A 25,663-nucleotide genomic window follows, 5' to 3' on the forward strand; every position below is an offset into this window, starting at 1 on the left:
GAATGCATTCTTCTAGCTCTACCACCATGTGGTAGAGCTAGACTTCAATGAATGTACCGGCCGGCTGAGGTTGAATGTAACTGTGGTAAACCACAGTATAGAGATAGAATGCTTTGAGGTCTCTACCATGTGGTGGAGCTATTATTGCATTTAAGGTCTAGCTCTACCATGTGGTGGAGCTAGAATCGTAGATGTAGAAAGCTTTGAGGTCTAGCTCTACCATGTCTAGCTCTACCATGTGGTGGAGCTAGAATCGTAGAGGTAGAAAGCTTTGAGGTCTAGCTCTACCTTGTGGTAGAGCAAGAATGCATCGATCTAGCTGTGTTCCATACACATCAACAAAATCAATTACTCCAAGAAGAGACCTACTTCACATGACAAGAACCAAGGAGCTATAATTGCATTTGAGGTCCAGCTCTACCACGTGCTAGAGCTGTATCCAACCTAGACCACATCGTAGAGCTAGACTGCTTTGAGGTCTAGCTCTACCATGTGGTGGAGCTAGAATTGCATTTGAGGTCTAGCTCTACCATGTGGTAGAGCTGTATTCTATCTAGACTACATCGTAGAGCTAGAATGCTTTGAAGTCCAGCTCTACCATGTGGTGGAGCTAGAATGCATTCTTCTAGCTCTACCATGTGGTAGATCTAGACTTCAATGAATGTAACCGGATGAGGTTGAATGTAACTGTTGTAGAGCTAGACCTCAAAGCTTTCTACCTCTACGATTCTAGCTCCACCACATGGTAGAGCTAGACCTCAACTGAAATTCTAGCTCCACCACATGGTAGAGCTAGACCTCAAGGAATTCTATCTTAATTACTCCATCTTGGAGCTCTCAATTATACATTTATTAGTCTTGCTCTACCACATGGTAGAGCTAGATAAATGCATTCTAGCTGGACTTTAAAGTATTCTAGTGCTAGTTTTTCAATGGATATTATCTCTACCAGGTGGCAGAGCAAGATTAATAAATGAATTGAGACCAGAATGCTTTGAAATCTAGCTCTACCATGTGGTGGAGCTAGAATGCATTCTTCTAGCTCTACCATGTGGTAGAGCTAGACTTCAATGAATGTAACCGGCTGAGCTTGAATGTAACTGTGGTAGAGCTGCATTCTACCTAAACCTTACTGTAGAGATAGAAGGCTTTGAGGTCTAGCTCTACCATGTGGTGGAGCTAGAATTGCATTTGAGGTCTAGCTCTACCATGTGGTGGAGCTAGAGTCGTAGAGGTAGAAAGCTTTGAGGTCTAGCTCTACCATGTGGTAGAGCAAGAATGCATCCATCTAGCTGTGTTCCATACACATCAACAAAACCAATTACTCCAAAAAGAGACCTACTTCACATTACAATAACCAAGGAGCTAGAATTACATTTGATCTAGCTCTACCACGTGGTAGAAAGCTTTGAGGGCTAGATCTACCATGTGGTAGAGCAAGAATGCATCGATCTAGCTGTGTTCCATACACATCAACAAAACCAATTACTCCAAGAAGAGACCTACTTCTCATGACAAGAATCAAGGAGCTAGAATTGCATTTGATCTAGCTCTACCACGTGGTAGAGCTGTATTCTGCCTAGACCACATCGTACAGCTAGAATGCTTTAGGTCCAGCTCCACCATGTGGTGGAGCTAGAATGCATTCTTCTAGCTCTACCATGTGGTAGAGCTAGTCTTCAATGAATGTACCGGCTGAGGTTGAATGTAACCGTGGTAGAGCTGTATTCTACCTAAACCACATTATAGAGACAGAATGCTTTGAGGTCTAGCTCTACCATGTGGTGGAGCTATTATTGCATTTGAGGTCTAGCTCTACCATGTGGTGGAGCTAGAATCGTAGATGTAGAAAGCTTTGAGGTCTAGCTCTACCATGTCTAGCTCTACCATGTAGTGGAGCTAGAATCGTAGAGGCAGAAAGCTTTGAGGTCTAGCTCTACCTTGTGGTAGAGCAAGAATGCATCGATCTAGCTGTGTTCCATACACATCAACAAAACCAATTACTCCAAGAAGAGACCTTCTTCACATGACAAGAACCAAGGAGCTATAATTGCATTTGAGGTCCAGCTCTACCACGTGGTAGAGCTGTATCCAACCTAGACCACATCGTAGAGCTAGACTGCTTTGAGGTCTAGCTCTACCATGTGGTGGAGCTAGAATTGCATTTGAGGTCTAGCTCTACCATGTGGTAGAGCTGTATTCTATCTAGACTACATCGTAGAGCTAGAATGCTTTGAGGTCCAGCTCTACCATGTGGTGGAGCTAGAATGTATTCTTCTAGCTCTACCATGTGGTAGATCTAGACTTCAATGAATGTAACCGGATGAGGTTGAATGTAACTGTGATAGAGCTAGACCTCAAAGCTTTCTACCTCTACGATTCTAGCTCCACCACATGGTAGAGCTAGACCTCAACTGAAATTCTAGCTCCACCACATGGTAGAGCTAGACCTCAAGGAATTCTATCTTAATTACTCCATCTTGGAGCTCTCAATTATACATTTATTAGTCTTGCTCTACCACATGGTAGAGCTAGATAAATGCATTCTAGCTGGACTTTAAAGCATTCTACAATGTGGTGGAGTTAGAATTGCATTTGAGGTCTAGCTCTACCATGTGGTGGAGCTAGAATCGTAGAGGTAGAAAACTTTGAGGTCTAGCTCTACCATGTGGTAGAGCAAAAATGCATCGATCTAGCTGTGTTCCATACACATCAACAAAACCAAGGAGCTAGAATTGCATTTGATCTAGCTCTATCACATGGTAGAAAGATTTGAGGGCTAGATCTACCATGTGGTAGAGCAAGAATGCATCGATCTAGCTGTGTTCCATACACATCAACAAAACCAATTCCTCCAAGAAGAGACCTACCTCTCATGATAAGAATCAAGGAGCTAGAATTGCATTTGATCTAGCTCTACCACGTGGTAGAGCTGTATTCTGCCTAGACCACATTGTAGAGTTAGAATGCTTGAGGTCCAGCTCCACCATGTGGTGGAGCTAGAATGCATTCTTCTAGCTCTACCACCATGTGGTAGAGCTAGACTTCAATGAATGTACCGACTGAGATAGAATGCTTTGAGGTCTACCTCTACAATGTGGTTGAGTTAGAATTGCATTTGAGATCTAGCTCTACCATGTGGTGGAGCTAGAATCGTAGAGCTAGAATGCTTTGAGGTCCAGCTCTACCATGTGGTGGAGCTAGAATGAATTCTTCTAGCTCTACCATGTGGTAGAGCTAGACTTCAAAGAATGTAACCGGCTGAGGTTGAATGTAACTGTGGTAGAGCTAGACCTCAAAGCTTCTACCTCTACAATTCTAGCTCCACCACATGGTAGAGCTAGACCTCAAAGCTTTCTACCTCTACAATTCTAGCTCCACCACATGGTAGAGCTAGACCTCAAGTGCAATTCTAGCTCCACCGCATGGTAAAGCTAGAACTCAAAGCATTCTATCTCAATTACTCCATCTTGGAGCTCTCAATACATTTATTAGTCTTGCTCTACCACATGGTAGAGCTAGATAAATGCATTCTAGCTGGACTTCAAAGTATTCTAGTGCTGGTTTTTCAATGGATATTATCTCTACCAGGTGGCAGAGCAAGATTAATGAATGTATTGACCAGAATGCTATGAAATCTAGCTCTACCATGTGGTAGAGCTAAAATACATTCTTCTAGCTCTACCATGTGGTAGAGCTAGGCTTCAATGAATGTAACCGGTTGAGGTTGAATGTAACTGTGGTAGAGCTGTATTCTACCTAAACCACGTTGTAGAGATAGAATGCTTTGAGGTCTAGCTCTACCATGTGGTGGAGCTAGAATTGCTTGTAACCGGCTGAGGTTGAATGTAACTGTGGTAGAGCTGTATTCTACCTAAAGCACATTGTAGAGATAGAATGCTTTGAGGTCTAGCTCTACCATGTGGTGGAGCAAGAGTCGTAGATGTAGAAAGCTTTGAGGTCTAGCTCTACCATGTGGTAGAGCAAGAATGCATCGATCTAGCTGTGTTCCATACACATCAACAAAACCAATTACTCCAAGAAGAGACCTACTTCATATGAGAATAACCAACGAGCTAGAATTATTGCATTGGATCTAGGTCTACCACGTGGTAGAGCTGTATTCTACCTAGACCACATCGTAGAGCTAGAATGCTTTGAGGTCCAGCTCTACCCTGTGGTGGAGCTAGAATTGCATTCTTCTAGCTCTACCATGTGGTAGAGCTAGACTTCAACGAATGTAACCGGATGAGGTTGAATGTAAGTGGCTGAGGTTGAATGTAACTGTGGTAGAGCTGTATTCTACCTAAACCACATTGTAGAGATAGAATGCTTTGAGGTCTAGTTCTACCATGTGGTGGAGCTAGAATTGCATTTGAGGTCTAGCTCTACCATGTGGTGGAGCTAGAGTCGTAGAGGTAGAAAGCTTTGAGGTCTAGCTCTACCATGTGGTGGAGCTAGAGTCGTAGAGGTAGAAAGCTTTGTGGTAGAGCAAGAATGCATCGATGTAGCTGTGTTCCATACACATCAACAAAACTAATTACTCCAAGAAGAGACCTACTTCACATGACAAGATCCAAGGAGCTAGAATTGCATTTGATCTAGCTCTACCATGAGGTAGGACTGTATTCTACCTAGGCCACATCGTAGAGCTAGAATGCTTTGAGGTCTAGCTCTACCATGTGGTGGATCTAGAATTGCATTTGAGGTCTAGCTCTACCATGTGGTAGAGCTAGAATGCATTGATCTAGCTGTGTACCATGCAAATTAACAAAACCAATTACTCCAAGTAGAGACCATGACGAGAACCAAGGAGCTAGAATTACATTTGATCTAGCTCTACCACGCGGTAGAGCTGTATTCAACCTAGACCAAATTTTAGAGCAAGAATGCTTTAAGGTCTAGCTCTACCATGTGGTGGAGCTAGAATTAATTTGAGGTCTAGCTCTTTCAAGCTAGAATTTATCGATCTGGTAGTGTACCATGCGGATCAACAAAATCAATTACTCCAAGAAGAGATCTACTTCACATGACAAGAACCAAGAAGCTAGAATTGCATTTGATCTAGCTCTACCACGTGGTGGAGCTGTATCCAACCTAGACCACATCGTAGAGCTAGACTGCTTTGAGGTCTAGCTCTACATTGTGGTGGAGCTAGAATTGCATTTGAGGTCTAGCTCTACCATCATGTGGTAGAGCTATGCATTGATCTAGCTGTGTACCATGCAAATCAACAAAACCAATTACTCCAAGAAGAGACCATGAGGAGAACCAAGGAGATAAACAAGTGTGTTGAATGGCGCTGGGACCCAACTTTGACGCGCTGGGAGAAGTGATTACGTTACCCAAATCCGTACACGGAGTGATTTGGACATAGAGCAACTTCCCTAGCACAAGTCCGTGTGGTCCGTTCTCTGATGGGGTAATGGATCCTCAACTTCTAACTGTCTGAATCCGGGTTCTCGAAAAAGATGCACGAGCGTGCCAAATGGCGAAAATTTCCAACAGGGGCCCAAACAACGCCAAAGAGACATGAAATTCGAATCATGCATGGACAAATGTGTGGCAACCAACTCGGATCTTTCTTGTTGTGTTCAGATGCGATTCGGACTCATTTCGGATCCGAAACTCTGCTATGGCGATTTTGCACTATCTTCGTCGGGACCTAACTTTGACGCTCTGGGAGAAGTGATTGCGATGCCCAAATCCGTGCGGCACGGAGTGATGTGGAGATAGAGCAACGTCCCTACCACAAGTCCGTGTGGTCCGTTCTCTAATGGAGTCCCAGCTCCATTTTGCATCTTTCTAAATGCAAAGAAATTAAATTTAATAATTAATATCAGTGGTATCCATGCATATTCATAGGTGAATATGTACATGGAGTAAATTAAATTTTTTCTATAGAATGCACAACCAGGGTGAATTACACTTTGGGAATAACATAAAAACAAACTTTCTCATCCACAAAAATATGAAAAATTTTGCCATAACCTCCTTTGTATGGTTGACCATTTCTCATTTTTATCATTCTAATTGTAGCTTAAATTAACCCCAATTAGATGTATAGTACTCTAATCTACACAATTCTTAATTTTCAAGAGAATAAATAAAAAGAAAAGTTTAATTAATTTTTTTGTTAATCATTCTAGGATAAAGAAAGGGTGGTATGTAAAGAAGACAAGGAGGTGGCCTATTCATCAAGGCATAGCATTAGAATTTACTTTAATCAACTATAAAACAAGAAAATCAAGAAAGCCATAGATTTAAAATTTAAAAAAAAAGAAAAATTTAGCTTACATGAAGTTGTAAGCTTTCCTTTGTCTTGAGGGATTGAGGGTTCTACTCTTGTTTTAAGCAAGAGTGGCCACCAATTACTTTAGACATAGAGCAACTTCCCTAGCACAAGTCCGTGTGGTCCGTTCTCTGATGGGGTCCCTGATGCTCAACTTCTAACTGTCCGAATCCGGGTTCTCGAAAAAGATGCACGAGCGTGCCTAATGGCAAAAATTTTCAACCGTGGCCCAAACGGCACTAAAGAGGCATGAAAATGGAATCATGCATGGACAAATGTGTGGCAAGCAACCCGGATCTTTCTTGTTGTGTTCATATGCGATTGGGACTCATTTCGGATCCGAAACTATTTATAGCGATTTTGCACTATCTTTGTCAGGACCCAACTTTGACGCGCTGGGAGAAGTGATTGCGATCTCCAAATGCATGCACCGAGTGATGTGGACATAGAGCAACTTCCCTAGCACAAGTCCGTATGGTCCGTTCTTTGATGCGGTCCCGGATCCTCAACTTCTAACTATCCGAATCCGGGTTCTCGAAAAAGATGCACGAGCGTGCCAAAGAGCGAAAATTTCCAACCGTGGCCCAAACGGCGCCGAAGAGGCATGAAATTGGAATCATGCATGGAAAAATGTGTGGCAACCAACCTGGATCTTTCTTGTTGTGTTCAGATGCGATTCGGACTCATTTCGGATCCGAAACTCTGTTATGGCGATTTTGCACTATCTTCGTCGAGACCCAACTTTGACGCGCTGGGAGAAGTGATTGCGATGCACAAATCCATGCACGGAGTGATGTGGACATAGAGCAACTTTCCTAGCACAAGTCCGTGTGGTCCGTTCCCTGATGGGGTTCCAGATCCATTTTGCATCTTTCTATGCAAAAAAATTAATTTTAATAATTAATATCAGTGGTATCCATGCATATACATGGAGCAAATTAAAATTTTTCTATAGAATGCACAAACAGGGGGAATTACTCTTTTGGAATAACATAAAAACACACTTTTCCACAAAAATATAAAAAATTTTGCCATAACCTCCTTTGTATGGCTGACCATTTCTCATTTTATCATTCTAATTCTAACTTAAATTAACCCCAATTAGATGTATAGTACTCTAATCTACACAATTAGATGTATAGTACTCTAATCTACACAATTCTTAATTTCCAAGAGAATAAGCAAAAAAAAAAGTTTAATTAATTTTTTTGTTAATCATTCTAGGATAAAGAAAGGCTGGAATGTAAAGAAGAGAAGGAGGTGGCCTATTCATCAAGGCATAGCAATAGAATTTACTTTAATCAACTATAAAACAAGAAAATCAAGAAAACCATAGAATTAAAATTAATAAAAAAAATTAGCTTACATGGAGTTGTAAGCTTTTCTTTGTCTTGAGAGATTGAGGGTTCTACTCTTGTTTTAAGCAAGAGTGGCCACCAATTACTTTGGACATAGAGCAACTTCCCTAGCACAAGTCCGTGTGGTCCGTTCTCTGATGGGGTCCGTGATCCTCAACTTCTAACTGTCCGAATCCGGGTTCTCGAAAAAGATGCACGAGCGTGCGAAATGGCAGAAATTTCCAACCGTGGCCCAAACGGCGCTAGAGAGGCATGAAAATGTGGGAATCATGCATGGAAAAATGTGTGGCAAGAAACCTGGATCTAGCTGTGTACCATGCAGATCAACAAAACCAATTACTCTAAGAAGAGACCTACTTCACATGACGAGAACCAAGGAGCTACAATTGCATCAGATCTAGCTCTACCATGTGGTGGAGCTAGAATGCATCAATCTAGCTGTGTACCATGGAGATAACCAAAATCAATTACTCCAAGATGAGATCAACTTCACATGACAAGAACCAAGAAGCTAGAATTGCATTTGATCTAGCTCTACCACGTGGTAGAGCTGTATCCAACCTAGACCACATCGTAGAGCTAGATTGCTTTAAGGTCTAGCTCTACCATGTGGTGGAGCTAGAATAGCTTTTGAGGTCTAGCTCTTCCATGTGGTAGAGCTAGAATGCATTGATCTAGCTGTGTACCATGCAAATCAACAAAACCAATTACTCCAAGAAGAGACCATGACGAGAACCAAGGAGATAAACAAGTGTGTTGAATGGCGCTGTAACCCAACTTTGACGTGCTGGGAGAAGTGATTGCGATGCCCAAATTCGTGCACGGAGTGATGTGGACATAAAGCACCTTCCTTTGCACAAGTCCGTGTGGTCCGTTCTCTGATGGGGTCCCGGATCCTCAACTTCTAACTGTCCGAATCTGGGTTCTCGAAAAAGATACATGAGCGTACCAAATGGCGGAAATTTCCAACAGGGGCCCAAACGGCGCCGAAGAGGAATGAAAATCGAATCATGCATGGACAAATGTGTGGCAACCAACCCGGATCATTCTTGTTGTGTTCAGATGCGATTCGGACTCTTTTTGGATCCGAAACTCTGTTATAGCGATTTTGCACTATCTTCACCGGGACCCAACTTTGACGCGCTGGGAGAAGTGATTGCGATCTCCAAATGCATGCACGGAGTAATGTGGACATAGAGCAACTTTCCTAGCACAAGTCCGTGTGGTCCGTTCTCTGATGGGGTCCCGAATCCTCAACTTCTAACTGTCTGAATCCGGGTTCTTGAAAAAGATGCACAAGCGTGCCAAATGGCGGAAATTTCCAACCGTGGCCCAAACGGCGCCGAAGAGGCATGAAATTCTAATCATGCATGGAAAAATGTGTGGCAACCAACCCGGATCTTTCTTGTTGGGTTCAGATGCAATTCGGACTCATTTTGGATTCGAAACTCGGTTATGGCGATTTTGCACTACCTTCGTCGGGACCCAACTTTGACGCGCTGGGAGAGGTGATTGCGATGTACAAATCCATGCACGGAGTGATGTGGACATAGAGCAACTTCCCTAGCACAAGTCCGTGTGGTCCGTTCTCTAATGGGGTCCCGGGTCCTCAACTTCTAACTGTTCGAATCCGGGTTATCGAAAAAGATGAACGAGCATGCCAAATGGCGAAAATTTTCAACCCTGGCCCAAAACGGCGCCGAAGAGGCATGAAATTCGAATCATGCATGAAAAAATGTGTGGCAACCAACCCGGATCATTCTTGTTGTGTTCAGATGCCATTCGGACTCTTTTCGGATCCGAAACTCTGTTATGGCGATTTTGCACTATCTTCACCGGGACCCAACTTTGACGCGTTGGGAGAAGTGATTGCGATCTCCAAATGCATGCACGGAGTAATTTGGACATAGAGCAACTTTCCTAGCACAAGTCCGTGTGGTCCGTTCTCTGATGGGGTCCCGAATCCTCAACTTCTAACTGTCCGAATCTGGGTTCTCGAAAAAGATAAACGAGCGTGCCAAGGGCGAAAATTTCCAGCCGTGGCCCAAACGGCGCCGAAGAGGCATGAAATTCGAATCATGCATGGAAAAATGTGTGGCAACCAACCCGGATCTTTCTTGTTGTGTTCAGATGCGATTCGGACTCATTTCGGATCTCAAACTATGTTATGGCGATTTTGCACTATCTTCGCCCCGGGACCCAACTTTGACGCGCTGGAAGAAGTGATTGCAATGCACAAATCCATGCACGGAGTGATGTGGACATAGAGCAACTTTCCTAGCACAAGTCCGTGTGGTCCGTTCTCTGATGGGGTCCCTGATCCTCAACTTCTAACTGTCCGAATCCGGGTTCTCGAAAAAGATGCATGAGCGTGCCAAATGGCGAAAATTTCCAACCGTGGCCCAAACGGCGCCGAAGAGGCATGAAAATGGAATCATGCATGGAAAAATGTGTGGCAAGAAACCCGGATCTAGCTGTGTACCATGCAGATCAACAAAACCAATTACTCTAAGAAGAGACCTACTTCACATGACGAGAACCAAGGAGCTACAATTGCATCAGATCTAGCTCTACCATGTTATGAAGCTAGAATGCATCGATCTAGCTGTGTACCATGGAGATCAACAAAATCAATTACTCCAAGATGAGATCTACTTCACATGACAAGAACCAAGAAGCTAGAATTGCATTTGATCTAGCTCTACCACGTGGTAGAGCTGTATCCAACCTAGACCACATCGTAGAGCTAGATTGCTTTAAGGTCTAGCTCTACCATGTGGTGGAGCTAGAATAGCTTTTGAGGTCTAGCTCTTCCATGTGGTAGAGCTAGAATGCATTGATCTAGCTGTGTACTATGCAAATCAACAAAACCAATTACTCCAAGAAGAGACCATGACGAGAACCAAGGAGATAAACAAGTGTGTTGAATGGCGCTGGGACCCAACTTTGACGTGCAGGGAGAAGTGATTGCGATGCCCAAATTCGTGCACGAAGTGATGTGGACATAGAGCAACTTCTCGAGCACAAGTCCGTGTGGTCCGTTCTCTGATGAAGTCCCGGATCCTCAACTTCTAACTGTCCGAATCCGGGTTCTGGAAAAAGATGCATGAGCGTACCAAATGGCGGAAATTTCCAACAGGGACCCAAACGGCGCCGAAGAGGAATGAAAATCGAATCATGCATGGACAAATGAACCCGGATCATTCTTGTTGTGTTCAGATGTGATTCGGACTCTTTTCGGATCCGAAACTCTGTTTTGGCGATTTTGCAATATCTTCACCGGGACCCAACTTTGACGTGCTGGGAGAAGTGATTGCGATCTCCAAATGCATGCACGGAGTAATGTGGACATAGAGCAACTTTCCTAGCACAAGTCCGTGTGGTCCGTTCTCTGATGGGGTCCCGAATCCTCAACTTCTAACTGTCCGAATCCGGGTTCTCGAAAAAGACACACGAGCGTGCCTAATGGCGAAAATTTCCAACCGTGGCCCAAACGGCGCTAAAGAGGCATGAAAATGGAATCATGCATGGACAAATGTGTGGCAAGCAACCCGGATCTTTCTTGTTGTGTTCAGATGCGATTGGGACTCATTTCGGATCCGAAACTCTGTTATGGCGATTTTGCACTATCTTCGTCGGGACCCAACTTTGACGCGCTAGGAGAACTGATTCCGATGCCCAAATCCAAGCACAGAGTGATGTGGACATAGAGCAACTTCCCTAGCACAAGTCCGTGTGGTCCGTTCTTTGATGGGGTCCCGGATCCTCAACTTCTAACTGTTCGAATCCGGGTTCTCGGAAAAGATGAAGAGCGTGCCAAATGGCGGAAATTTCCAACCCTGGCCCAAACGACGTCAAAGAGGCATGAAATTCGAATCATGCATGGAAAAATGTGTGGTAACCAACCCGGATCTTTCTTGTTGTGTTCAGATGCGATTCGGACTCATTTCGGATCCGAAACTCTGTTATGGCGATTTTGCACTATCTTCGCCGAGACCCAACTCTGACGCGCTGGGAGAAGTGATTGCGATCTCCAAATGCATGCACGAAGTAATGTGGACATAGAGCAACTTTCCTAGCACAAGTCCGTGTGGTCTGTTCTCTGATGGGGTCCCGAATCCTCACTTTCTAACTGTCCGAATCCGGGTTCTCAAAAAAGATACACGAGCGTGCCTAATGGCGAAAATTTCCAACCGTGGCCCAAACGACGCTAAAGAGGCATGAAAATGGAATCATGCATGGACAAATGTGTGGCAAGCAACCCGGATCTTTCTTGTTGTGTTCAGATGCGATTGGGACTCATTTCGGATCCGAAACTCTGTTATGGCGATTTTGCACTATCTTCGTCGGGACCCAACTTTGACGCGCTGGGAGAACTGATTGCGATGCCCAAATCCAAGCACGGAGTGATGTGGACATAGAGCAACTTCCCTAGCACAAGTCCGTGTGGTCCGTTCTCTGATGGGGTCCCGGATCCTCAACTTCTAACTGTTCGAATCCGGGTTCTCGGAAAAGATGAACGAGCGTGCCAAATGGCGGAAATTTCCAACCCTGGCCCAAACGACGTCAAAGAGGCATGAAATTCGAATCATGCATGGAAAAATGTGTGGCAAGCAACCCGGGTCTTTCTTGTTGTGTTCAGATGCGATTGGGACTCATTTCAGATCCGAAACTCTGTTATGGCGATTTTACACTATCTTCGTCGGGACCCAACTTTGACGCGCTAGGAGAAGTGATTGCGATGCACAAATCCATGCACGAAGTGATGTGGACATAGAGCAACTTCCCTAGCACAAGTCCGTGTGGTCCGTTCTCTGATGGGGCCCCGGATCCTCAACTTCTAACTGTTCGAATCCGGGTTTTCGAAAAAGATGAATGAGCGTGCCAAATGGCGGAAATTTCCAACCCTGGCCCAAACGACGCTGAAGAGGCATGAAATTCGAATCATGCATGGAAAAATGTGTGGCAACCAACCCGGATCTTTCTTGTTGTGTTCAGATGCGATTCGGACTCATTTCGGATCCGAAACTCTGTTATGGCGATTTTGCACTATCTTCGCCGGGACCCAACTTTGACGCGCTGGGAGAACTGATTGCAATGCCCAAATCCATACACGGAGTGATGTGGACATAGAGCTACTTCCCTAGTACAAGTCCGTGTTGTCGGTTCTCTGATGGGGTCCCAGATCCTCAACTTCCAACTGTCCCAATCCGGGTTCTCGAAAAAGATGCACGAGCGTGCCAAATGGTGAAAATTTCCAACTGTAGACCAAACGGCACCGAAGAGGCATGAAAATCGAATCATGCATGGACAAATGTGTGGCAAGCAACCGGATCTTTGTTGTTGTGTTCAAATGCGATTCGGACTCATTTCGGATCCGAGACTCTGTTATGGCGATTTTGCACTATCTTCGCCAGGGACCTTGACGCGATGGGAGAAGTGATTGCGATGCCCAAACCCATGCACGGAGTGATGTGGACATATAGCAACTTCCCTAGCATAAGTCCGTGTGGTCCGTTCTCTAATGGGGTCCGGGATCCTCAACTTCTAACTGTTCGAATCCGGGTTCTCGAAAAAGATGAACGAGCGTGCCAAATGACGAAAATTTTCAACCGTGGCACAAACGGCACCGAAGAGGCATGAAATTCGAATCATGCATGGAAAAATGTGTGGCAAGCAACCCGGAACTAGCTGTGTACCATGCAGATCAACAAAACCAATTACTCTAAGAAGAGACCTACTTCCCATGACGAGAACCAAGGAGCTACAATTGCATCCGATCTAGCTCTACCATGTGGTGGAGCTAGAATGCATCGATCTAGCTGTGTACCATGCAGATCAACAAAATCAATTACTCCAAGATGAGTTCTACTTCACATGACAAGAACCAAAAAGCTAGAATTGCATTTGATCTAGCTCTACCACGTGGTAGAGCTGTATCCAACCTAGACCACATCGTAGATTGCTTTGAGGTCTAGCTCTACCATGTGGTGGAGCTAGAATTGCATTTGAGGTCTAGCTCTACCATGTGGTAGAGCTAGAATAGCTGTGTACCATGCAAATCAACAAAACCAATTACTCCAAGAAGAGACCATGACGAGAACCAAGGAGATAAACAAGTGTGTTGAATGGCGCTGAGACCTAACTTTGACGCGTTGGGAGAAGTGATTGCTATGCTCAAATCCATGCACGGAGTGATGTGGACATAGAGCAACTTCCCTAGCACAAGTCCGTGTGGTCCGTTGTCTGATGGGGTCCCGGATCCTAACTTCTAACTGTCCGAATCCGGGTTCTCGAAAAAGATGCAAATGAGAGCTCTCATGCAAAAAGAGCTCTTACTAAATGCGAGCTCTCATGGATAGGGAACTCACATGCATATAGAGATATCATGCAGCGCAAGAGAGCTCGTACACTCAATGCAAATAAATGAAAATAAGAGATCTTATGCATAGAGATCTCTTGCAGCCATGAGATATCTAATGCTCTTATAAAAAACTCCCATAGCACCCTGATGGGTTGCAACATAAAAAAGAGAGCATTGGGTTTAGAGCTTACCACAACTCGGTAGGTGGTAAGGACCTAACACCAAAGCATGGTCAGGACGTGAGGTCAAGAGAATAACACAATAGAGAATTATTTACATACTTTTATTTACTGTGATGCATGTGTTATCGATTATGCATAGAGGGCTCTCATGCATATAGATCTTGGATATATCTACACAAGGTGTGAGAGCTCTCATGCATAGAGAGTTTTCATGCATTGTGAGAGATCTTACATAAAGCTCTAAAGCGTGGATCTCTTCCATGAGAGATCCATGCATATAGATCTCATAAATATAGAGCTAACATTGTGTGTGATTCATTGTGAGAGCTCCCATGCATATAGATCGCAAATCTCATGCAAAGAGAGCTCTAATGCATATAGATCAGCTATTATCAAGTGCGAGTCATTGTGAGAGCTCTTATGCATAGAGGGCTGTCGTGTGCATATATATCTCATGCATAGAGGGTTATCATGCATAGAGGGCTGTCATGCATATATATCTCATGCATGAGAGCTCTTATGCATATCGATGAGCTCTCATGCATATAGAGTTATCATACATGAGATCTTATGGATCGAGCTCTCTCGTATTCTAAGAGGTCTCATGCATGAGATCCCTCTTGCATTGTAAGATCTCTCATGCATTAATAGCTCTCATATGCATAGATCTCTCATATCATGCATGAGAGCTATAGAGATTTTGGTCTTGCACCAGAGCTCTCATGCAAAGAGCTAGGTCTTACATTAAGAGCTCTCATACATAGAGCTCCCATGCATAGAGCTTGGTCTTGCATTAGAGCGTTCATTCATAGAGATAGGTATTACGTTAAGATCTCTCATACATAGAGCTCGCATGCATAGAGCTATATCTTGCATTATTATAAGAGTTCCCATGGATAGATCTCATGTATAGAGTGAAAGAGCTCTCATGCATAGAGCTAGGTCTTGCATTCAAAGCTCTCATACATTGATCTCACATGCATAGAGTTAGATCTTGCATTATTATGAGAGCTCTCTTACATACATCTCATGCATAGAGCAATAATATCTTGCATTATTATAAGAGCTCCCATGGATAGATCTCATGTATAGAGTGAAAGAGCTCTCATGCATAGAGCTAAGTCTTGCATTAAGAGCTCTCATACATAGAGATCGCATGCATAGAGTTAGATCTTGCATTAATTATTATAAGAGCTCTCATACATAGAGCTATATCTTGCATTATTATAAGAGCTCCCATGGATAGATCTCATGTAAAAAGTAAAAGAGTTCTCATGCATAGTCTCAATGACATGCTTAGAGAGTAAGAGCATTAGGAGCTACATCTTGCATTATTATGAGAGCTCTCTTGCATAGATCTCATGCTTAGAGTGTAAGAGCAGGAAAGTACAATTTCAAGCAAGGAGAGGGGAGAAGCTATGCTATGAATAGAGGTACGATACTAGATGGATGGTTTTTCATTTCAAGTAATCTTGCACTAGTTTAAGTCATTTCAACTCCAGCTCTACCATGTGGTAGAGCTAGAATGCATTTTTCCAGCTCTACCATGTGGTAGAGCTAGAATGCATTTTTCCAGCTCTACCATGTGGTAGAGCATTCAAATTATCCCGCCCAATTTTAAATTCAAATTATCCCGCCCAATTTTAAATTCAAATTATCCCGCCCTTAAAGAATTTAAAATGGTCTTACTATTTTTCAAGTTTTCCTTGACGTCCATGTCGTTTATGTAATACAAACCTACTTTCCCATCTTGTCATTGACAACTAGCACTTGGACATCACCGCATCTATTATCAAATTCAACGATACAACAAGGTACACATATTTTTGTCTCAATGCATATTAAATCATTATCTATGATTAGATTTAAAGTTTTAAACATGTCAATTAAAAATCAGATCATACACATTGACATAGAGTAGAAAATAAAAGCATGCAAGAATTCAAAAACTCAGGAAATTATGGTTGAAGAGAAAAAACCTGATTCAGAAGAGAAAATCCAAGTATATGCTGGCTGCTCTCTCTTATTGCTGTAGAAGATGTGGCCTGTAACTATGCAATGTCTTGTATATGCTGCGTAGGAGAGTGGGCCTGCTCACAGCAATAAGAGACGCCTAATGAAAACCAAGCATGAGAGATTTATGGCCAGGGCCTGTTTATTGCCCTTTATGACCTACAATGCTCTTGCTAATGAAACTACTACTGTAACATTTTATCGTCTGATTCAGAAGAGAAAATAAAAAAATTAAAGTTTAAGAGACTCCCATATACCTGCTAGAATCCAGATTGCATGGCTGTGGAGGGACGGATAAGCTTAGATAGATTATAACCCCAGTGCTGGCAGGTGTACATAATGCTAGGCATCCTTTGATTTGGAGGTAAAGAGTAGCTGCTAGGTAAGAGCAAGGTGGAGCTGCTGAAGGGGCGAGTGGCTGCAGAGAGATAAGAGCAAGGTGGAGCTGCTGAAGGGGCGAGTGGCTGCAGAGAAGAGCCGCCCACAGAGAAGCACGCCACGCTAGGTAAGAGCAGCAAACGCTGCAGAGAGAGCCGCCCCCAGACAAACGTGCGCCCAGCAGCTTGCGCCCAGCAGCTTGTGTTGATGGAGGGCCACGAAAGTGCGCCCCGCAGAGGATAGAGAGCCGCCCAGAACAGAACCCGCAGAGAGAGCGCCGTCCGCAGAGAGAGCGCCGTCAGGATACGTTTAGGGGAGAGCGCCGTCCGGATACGTTTAGGGTTGAGGAGGATAAGTCTAAATTCAAGATTTTCATAAAATTAGAGTTGGTATATAAAATTAGCATTCAATTTGGTAACATACCAAATTTGAAGTTACAAAATTTTGGTAATTTTCTAGATCTTAAAGTTTCCAAAGATCTCTTCATTTCTCCATACATTTGGGATTAGGCCATCCCATCATGTACACAATTTTGAAATAAAAAATCAAGAGCAAAGATAATTTCATATAATTCTTTTTTTGCTCTTGGATTTACTTAAATTATGAAGATCAATTATTACGAATTTATCTTGACAAATCACCTTGTTTTATCTTTTGAACATGCACTGGCTGTGCAATATCAATATTGAGGTCCCCGGCTCTTGACGCCTAATCCATAGTTTCATACTAGACTCATCTATGCTCCTTATGCATCCATACACACGTGTGCGCGCATAGCGGACCGACATAGCTCGGGACTAGATGTTGTATGAGTTTCAAAAAATTAAAGCTATTTCTATCAGTTATTGAGAGAACTGAGAGAACTTGGAAAAAAGAGCAAGATATTATAGTGATTTCTACTTGGTGAACCTCAAGTTATTAATTTGAGCCTTGTTAAGCATGCATCATATAGGCTTATGGAAAAACCGTAATGGTAATTTTTTATAAAAGGTGATTTCTATAATTGATTTAGTGAACCTGGAGCTCCGATTGAAACTAGATAAGTTTAAGAAGGCGAGGGTTAATTTGTTTTTTTGGGATTTATGCTCGTAGGCACTTATTCCAACTCACCGTGCCTATAGGCACTTATTCCAACTCACGGGTTGCAAAAAAGGGTTGTGATAATCCTTGTAAAACATAGGAATAATTATAACAATAAGGTGAGGCTTGTGTCGAATATGATGTTTTTGAGGTCATGTGTTGGGCATGGGTCAAGTTGATACGTGGCCCCATCTCACCTTCTAAATCTAGAACCACCAACAAATTTATGCTTATGTGTGTATTAATTGATGATCAAGAGCCTCAGGTTAACAGGTATTGAGACTGAACATTGCCCTAGTTTTGATCATTATTTGGCATAGATATTTATAACTTCTTCAACTTACCTTTTTCAAGCCTCGTTAGGTCTTTTTTTAATTGTAATGTGAAAAGACCCTAGTGTTTATAGAAGTGGCATGTGTGGGAATGGCCATTCTTGCTCTACCACGTGGTAGAGCAAGATCAAATGCAATTCTAGCTCCTTGGTTCTTGTCATGTGAAGTAGGTCTCTCTTGGAGTAATTGGTTTTGTTAATCTGCATAGTACACAGTTAGATCGATGCATTCTAGCTCCACCACATGGTAGAGCTAGATCGATGCATTCTAGCTCCACCACATGGTAGAGCTAGACCTTAAATGCAATTCTAGCTCCACCACATGGTAGAGCTAGATCGATGCATTCTAGCTCCACCACATGGTAGAGCTAGACCTTAAATGCAATTCTAGCTCCACCACATGGTAGAGCTAGACCTCAAAGTATTTGATCTAGACCTCAAAGTATTTGATCTAGCTCTGCCACGTGGTAGAGCTGTATTCTACCTAGACCACATTGTAGAACTTTAAGGTCTAGATCTACCATGTGGTAGAGTTAGAATGCATCAATCTAGCTGTACCATAAACCACATTGTAGAGCTAGAATGCCTAGAGGTCTAGCTCTACCATGTGGTGGAGCTAGAATACATTGAACTAGCTATACTATCTGGTAACTATATCATGTGGTGGAGCTAGAATGCATCAATGTAACTATATCATGTAACAGAGCTAGAGTTCATTGATCTAGCTCTACCATGTGGTAGAGCTATATCAAAATAATCTATCTAGACACCATGGTATCGCTAGAACGCTTTGAAGTCTAACTCCACCACATAGTAGAGATAGTCTTTAATGGGTTCTATCTCTACCATATGATAGAGCTAGTTCTAGCTCTAGTTCTAGCTCGACCACATGGTAGAGCTATACTTCATGGTAGAGTCTGATGTACGTTTCAATCTTAAAAAAATTGCTTGCTAGATTTGATTACTAGTTTAACAAGTCCAACATGATTATGTGCAGGATGGATTTCCAATCTGGAGGGAGGGTCTACATGATGTTGAACAATGATTCTGTTGGTATTGGCTGCGTGTGTAGAATTGATCCAAATTCCACTTGTAGTGGAACAAAGATTGGTCAAGGAAATGTGTCATTACTTGTGGAGGAATGCTTGAAGGATGTGGAACTACCATTCCCTACTATGGATACCATTTATCTAAAAAATGCATTATGGAGTAATGTTCGTTGGCCAAAAATGCTTTTAAGGCCTTTCACAAGGGAGCTGGAATTTGGAGAGTGGAGTGAAAGATGTAGTGATGCAGATCAAGAAGAGTCTGTGGAACCTCCAATTATAGATGCAATACCGATAACATCTCCAGAACTTGACATGCAAATCCGACAATCTTGGAAGAATGAGATGGTTCTTCTAAAGGATGAGAGCATGGTGCAAACTATCAATCAAGGGACTATCTTATATGTGTTTCCATTTGAATGTGTCAACTTTCAACAACTTGGTGATGATTGTCTGGGTGTGGCTATTGAAAGTGCAAATGTATTTCAAACTATGCCGCAAGTGGATAGTATCACCCTAGTTAAATGGCCTGTTAAACAGCTGACAATGCTGGATGGGAGCCCATTGCAACGCTATGTTCCGCTTAATGGCATGCATGTTGAACATGCTGATGTATGTAATGAGGATAATGATGGAGATGTAACTAATGAGGCTATTGTTGCCCAAACCTCTGCAAAAAGACGCTACACTTTCATAAACAGGATTCCAAAGCAGAAACCACAACCAGCTTCTGCATTATATATGTCACGTGAATCAGTTCAAAGGATTTCATCCATTGATTGTTGTGCAAAAAAATGTTGTCAGCTAATCGATCGTGATGTACTAATGAGGATACGACAAGACTTTTGGGGACAATCTCAGGAGTCTCGTACAAATTATGTATATGATGTGCTTTCTACAGCTTGGCATCGTGATTCAGCTCAAAAAATAAAATATGAATTTAGGTTAAATGGGGTGATTGTTTGTTGCAGAGCATGGTATGAGATGCATGGTATACCAAAGACATCCTTTTACCGTTACAGGGAAAAGTTTGAGTCCGGTGTGTGTCAATATCTGCATGGAAACACAGGGGTATTGAGGAGAGGCCTACAACATGCTAGTGAGGCAAGAGCACTACTTGATGAATTTGTGAACATGAACTCCGAGCCTGCGCCACACAAAAGTAGAACAATGCTAGATGGCTCAAGGGAAACCAGGTTGTCGATTCCATCAATATTCAAGCAAGTTGACATTTTAAATGAAATCAACGCAACACTTGAGCAGTTGGGACATGAGAAGAGGCTATCAAAGTCATCGTTTAGTAGAATTTGGAATAAAGAGTACCCACAAGTGTCCCTAACAAAGGCAAGTGAGTTCTCCAAGTGCACCTTGTGTAGTGGTCTCAAGGCAAAACTAGAAGCCAAACCTACTCTAGAAGAAAGAGCAAGGCTCCTCAGTGAAAGAGATATTCACATGCGACAACAACAAAGTTGCAGGAGCTTATACTATGCATGGCGCATATTTTCGGAAACCCAACCACAAAAGTATGTATGCATCATCCATGACAAGATGGATCAAAAGAAAACAGCCATTCCCAGACTACGGGTCCTTCCCAAGGGTGTGGATTCGGGATATAATTTACCAATTGCATTGATTGGTATGATCACTCATGGCCATGCAGAAGGTCATTATGGACACTTTATTTTGAATGGTTTATGGCCATCCGATCCCAATCTAACAATTGGCTCAATTGCAAGTTGTTTACATAACTTAGAGAGGATGGATAAGCATCCTCTTGGTGATCTAGTAACAAATGGGCTTCCAAGGAGCAATGTTTCACTTCTACATGCTTTAAATTCAAGGACAGCTTTAGACAACCACAATATGAGTGATGGTAAAGATCCCATTGTTGAACCATGTATAAATCAGGGAGACACAATGAATTGGGTTTCCTCGTTTTGCAAGTTGCCAGAAAACTTGTTGCTACAACTAGATAATTGTGCTGGAGAAAATAAAAATCGGTACTTATTTGCCTATTTGTCATTGCTTGTTGCACGGGGTGCTTTCAAAACTGTACAGTTGGGATTTCTAATGGTCGGACATACACATGAGGATATAGATGCCATGTTTAGCAGGTTTTCAGAGAAATTAAGAGTGGGACAAACCTTTACTTTACCACATTTGATGGATACTTTAAGAACCAGCTCAACTTCTTCTCCAGCTCCCTTCTTGCTTACAGAGGTCCCTGACTTCAAGGCATATTGTGATGGCTACATTTGTGATGGGCAAGAAGCACTTATAGGTCACTCCAAACCACTTCTATTCAGGTTCTTCATGGAAGGAGACACACCGGTAATGCAATTTAAGGCACATGTAGCTATTCGTAATTGGAGTGGAAGTATCCGTCTTTGGAAGACAGACAGTGAAGGTAAACCAAGGTTACCAAAAGGAGATCCACCTCTACTACCAATGGCCGAGCATATAAAGATGCATGCAGAAGTAATATCAGGATTGAAGGGTTACATAAAATTTTGGCAAAATCTAAGTAATGGTTCATTTGTGCCAAGATATTATAGGCCCGTCATAGATTATTGGAGTAATGTAATCGAAGAGCTTGGAAAACCAATACAATCAGAGGCAAGAAAGTACATAAATTTTTGGCCAAAATCTGAAGGGTCCCATCAATTAGATGATATGAATGTTGAACAATTGCAGGCACAAAGATTCTTAGGTATTGAAGAACATAATGATCATTATTGTGGGCTTGCACGGGATAAACCAAGGGAGGCATTTAACCCTATGCTACATGTTCAGCAAGGACACTTTGTTATGCTGCACCCAGATGACACAAACATCTATCCAGTTTGGCTTGCTATGGCTGAATCGGATATTGATGATGAGCCTACATCACCAAATTACAAGAAACTCTTGATTCAATATTGGGGACCTTGTGCAAGGAAGAAAGGTTTGACAGATACTCAAGCTTATGCTGATTGTTGGAAGGGATATTGGCAAATTAATGAGGCAGAACAACAAGTATGGGAAAATGCTGATGCAATTCTTTGGTCGTGGAGACCAAGGAATCCACCACCATACAAAAGAATCAAGATACCAGAAAAGGAAGCCCGTAAAGCAAAAGCATGCTTAGGCTTGGCCTGTGAGGATGAAGCTCATATTGATGGTTCCTTCAATGAGGAGTAGCATTTGTAGATGCAATATTGACAATGTGGATTTTTAGGTTATAACTCTAATATCCAAATGAGATGTACTTTTGTACTATCATCTTTTAAATTACTTTTTATTTTCACTTATTGAATGAAATTTTTCTTTGTGCCTCCTACATTTTTTGATATAATAATGTTTCTATCTTATTTGTTCAATTGTTTCATAAATTTTGTGCAGTGTACAACTCAATTGGTGCAGGTCCTTGTTGCAAAGAAACAAATACCACTTTCTTATTAATGGTGTTTATCAACACCACCTTTCTACATGATTATCAAACTCCTTTCAAAATATGTTTATGCACAAATACTAATTATACCACTTTTTTGGTTCGAACAGTGATTATCTCAACACTACCTTCCTCCATTCTATATTAAGAAATTCCACAATAACTATTCCCACATTAAGTGGGGAATTCCCATAATACATAAAACCTCTCAATTTCAAAATTCCCATAATGCGAGATTTTTCCCATAATACCTAATACGGTCTTTAGACTAGGCCGGATGGATTTGTGGCCACATTTGTGAGTATAGACCGTTCAAATTTTAACTTTCAAAGGTAATATTATTGAATGAAGAAATCAATAAGTCTTTGGTTCTGTCTTGATGCAGACCAAAGACTATGGTCGTGCACCTACGGCACACGAGGAGATGGAGTATGCCACATACTATGGCTACCGTGCTTTGCAGGCGACACTTGCTGATGACAGGCCAAATCCACTTGTGGGTATCACTGTTTTGTTTTGTAGTTTATTTTCATGTTAACTGTAATATGTTCTTATTTGATTTCACTAACTAATGCAGGAGCAATATGGCGAGGACGACATGACAGAGGTGGCTCGACAAGAGGCCGAGGGGTGACACCGAGAGGCTGTAGGAGCGGCGGCGTGATCGTGGGTGGGGGCACGGGTGGTGGCAGTGGTGATGGTGGTGTTGCGGGTGCAGGCACGGGTGGTGGCAGTGGTGATGGTGATGGTGATCACGAGTCCGATACTAGCGACTCGTATAGTGATGGCTCATGTAGTGATCATACTTCTATCTCGCGTTTCAACCCCAGTATCAGCATCTCAACCTTCAGTACCCGCAATCAAGCATTGTTCCCTGGATCGACTTGGCCTAGCAGTAGACCATCGAAGCCAGCAGTCTTCTAGCATTTTGTGGCAGTAGTTCCAGCAGCACCCTCAGTGAGTACCCGCAGTACCCTTAGCCGTAGCACCCCCCACGCTGCCCATTTGCTGCTCCAGCTCTGCTCTCTCTCTCTCTCTATGACACTATGGTCACCCCAGCTTTGATGTATGCGGCAGCAGTATATGGGCCCCATGCTTGTCAGCCGCCTCTCATGAACGCAGATTGAGAGACCACAGATATGTATGATCTCACGCTTGTTCCGCAACAGCAAACCATCAGTACTGCTATTCTACCTGACAGGTGGTAACTTTTTGGTCTCATAGGTCATTTTGGCCTTTTGAAGACGTAAATATAGCATTTCATTTTGTTTCATTTCTCTCTCTCTCTACTTACCGTGCATTGTCGCATCGATGACTCATGAGTTTGCACATTTGCTTCAGCAACCACTTCCAACTCCATCCTGTCCCAAACTCCGTCTCCAGTGTGTTGATGACATATTTCTTGTCATCCTCAAGTTGATCGTTGCATTGCAAAGTAAAGTCAGTTAGTAATTCAAATAAAAAACTGTAATTCATATTCTTTATCTTAAATAATACTTACTGCCATGGTATATGAACTCGCTGTAGATAAGACATGAAAAGGTCTCTCATCCGACGTCTGAAGGCGATGCCGGCTCTGACCTGAAGGATACCCCCGTCAGGCGTGATGTCGCATGTGACACCCAAAGTGCCAGTGCACGTGCGCATCGGCACTGGTGGGGGCACTAGTGGTGTGCTACTCTACCCGTTTGACGCCTACGTGCAATACAAACATACAATATATTGAGATGTGAGTTCTTAAAAAGTACTTGATATTTAATCCGTAATCGCAATAAAAGATATACCTACGGGATGAATGGCCACTAGCCTGTGAATCAGGTGTCACCTGAGTACCAGGAGGTACATCATGAGTAAGCCGCTGACTCTCGTGATGTGATGTACCTGGGATAGGAGTCCTAAGCAAACAAAGATATCAAAAGGATATATATATTAAGAATTCTATATGTAAAAAAAGGATGACATTACTACTTTATCAATCGAGAAGCTTACCGATGGCATCTATGTTCAAGAACATTATTTCTACTAGTAGCTACCCAAGTTTGCAACCCTCAAAACATTAAGAGACATTACTTAAGACCCAAGCATCAGAGCTTCTCTATGAATCATAACCTCTCTATCTTACTAAACTTGCAATGTGGCCAGTAGCACCCTTTCTCTCTATCTCTTTATGCCCTATCTACCCATGATCTTCCTCTCTCCACCTATGCTCTAGAATGGTGATGGTTAGCTAGCAGTGTTTGGAGTTCTTTCCTCTCTCCCTCTCACACTATCACCCTTTGCCACTATAGTGATTGTAGTAGTGCACCTTGTCAATCGCCCATGGGTGATGAAAGTTAATTAGAGGCCATACAAGCTCCTCCTCCTTTCTGGGTCTGTAGTATAAAAACACACACTTACTCCTTTCTGGGTCTGTAGTATAAAAACACACACATACTCCTCCTCTTTCCCCATCGTGCGTGCATGGTGGCGACTGTTCGTGCAAGGGCTGATGGCATTTGGTCAATTTTTTTTAAAAAAAATTTAATGAGCTTGGACATTGGTCCCACACAAAGCTATAATAAGGGTTATACCAACCATCCTCCATGCACCTTGATGCAAGCCTTCCCAAGTTTACCTCTATATACCTGGCTACTCCCTTCTCAAGTGTGCATCCCCCTATAGTTAGCAACAATATTCTCAAATGTGACATTAAACATGTATGCCTAAAAAACTATATTCATGCAAATGTCCATCAACATTAGTGGTGGGATCTTAGTAGCTCTTTCCAAGATATTCTCCACCATAATGATGTCATGTGCATCATAGATGCCATGGACATTCTCAGGGCTAAATCCAGAAGAGGCAGCCAAATAAAGAGTATGAACCAGGTAGAACCAGGATGATGGAGTCATGGTCAGAGGTCTGTAGGGGAGCAGATCTGCTCTCTCAGAGGGCGCAGGATGGCAGCATCAGGACAGGTCCAGAGGAGGTCATGGGGACATGGCGACAGACTACTATAGGACCTTATTTGAGCAGGATCCTCCAGGCCCTCGAGCAGCGCAGATGCACGGAGGAGGTGTGGAGGCACATGCCGACCCTTGTGCAACCCAGCATGGGAGAGGCCCTTCTCACCCCGTTCATAGTCATAGAGCTACAGGAGGCAGTGAGGGACATAGATGGGCAAAAATGCCAGGTGAGGACAGGCTGTCC

The sequence above is a fragment of the Cibotium barometz genome, chromosome 34 (assembly GCF_041138505.1).
Source record: "Cibotium barometz isolate CiBa-2024 chromosome 34, ASM4113850v1, whole genome shotgun sequence".
In the NCBI taxonomy this organism is placed as follows: domain Eukaryota; kingdom Viridiplantae; phylum Streptophyta; class Polypodiopsida; order Cyatheales; family Cibotiaceae; genus Cibotium; species Cibotium barometz.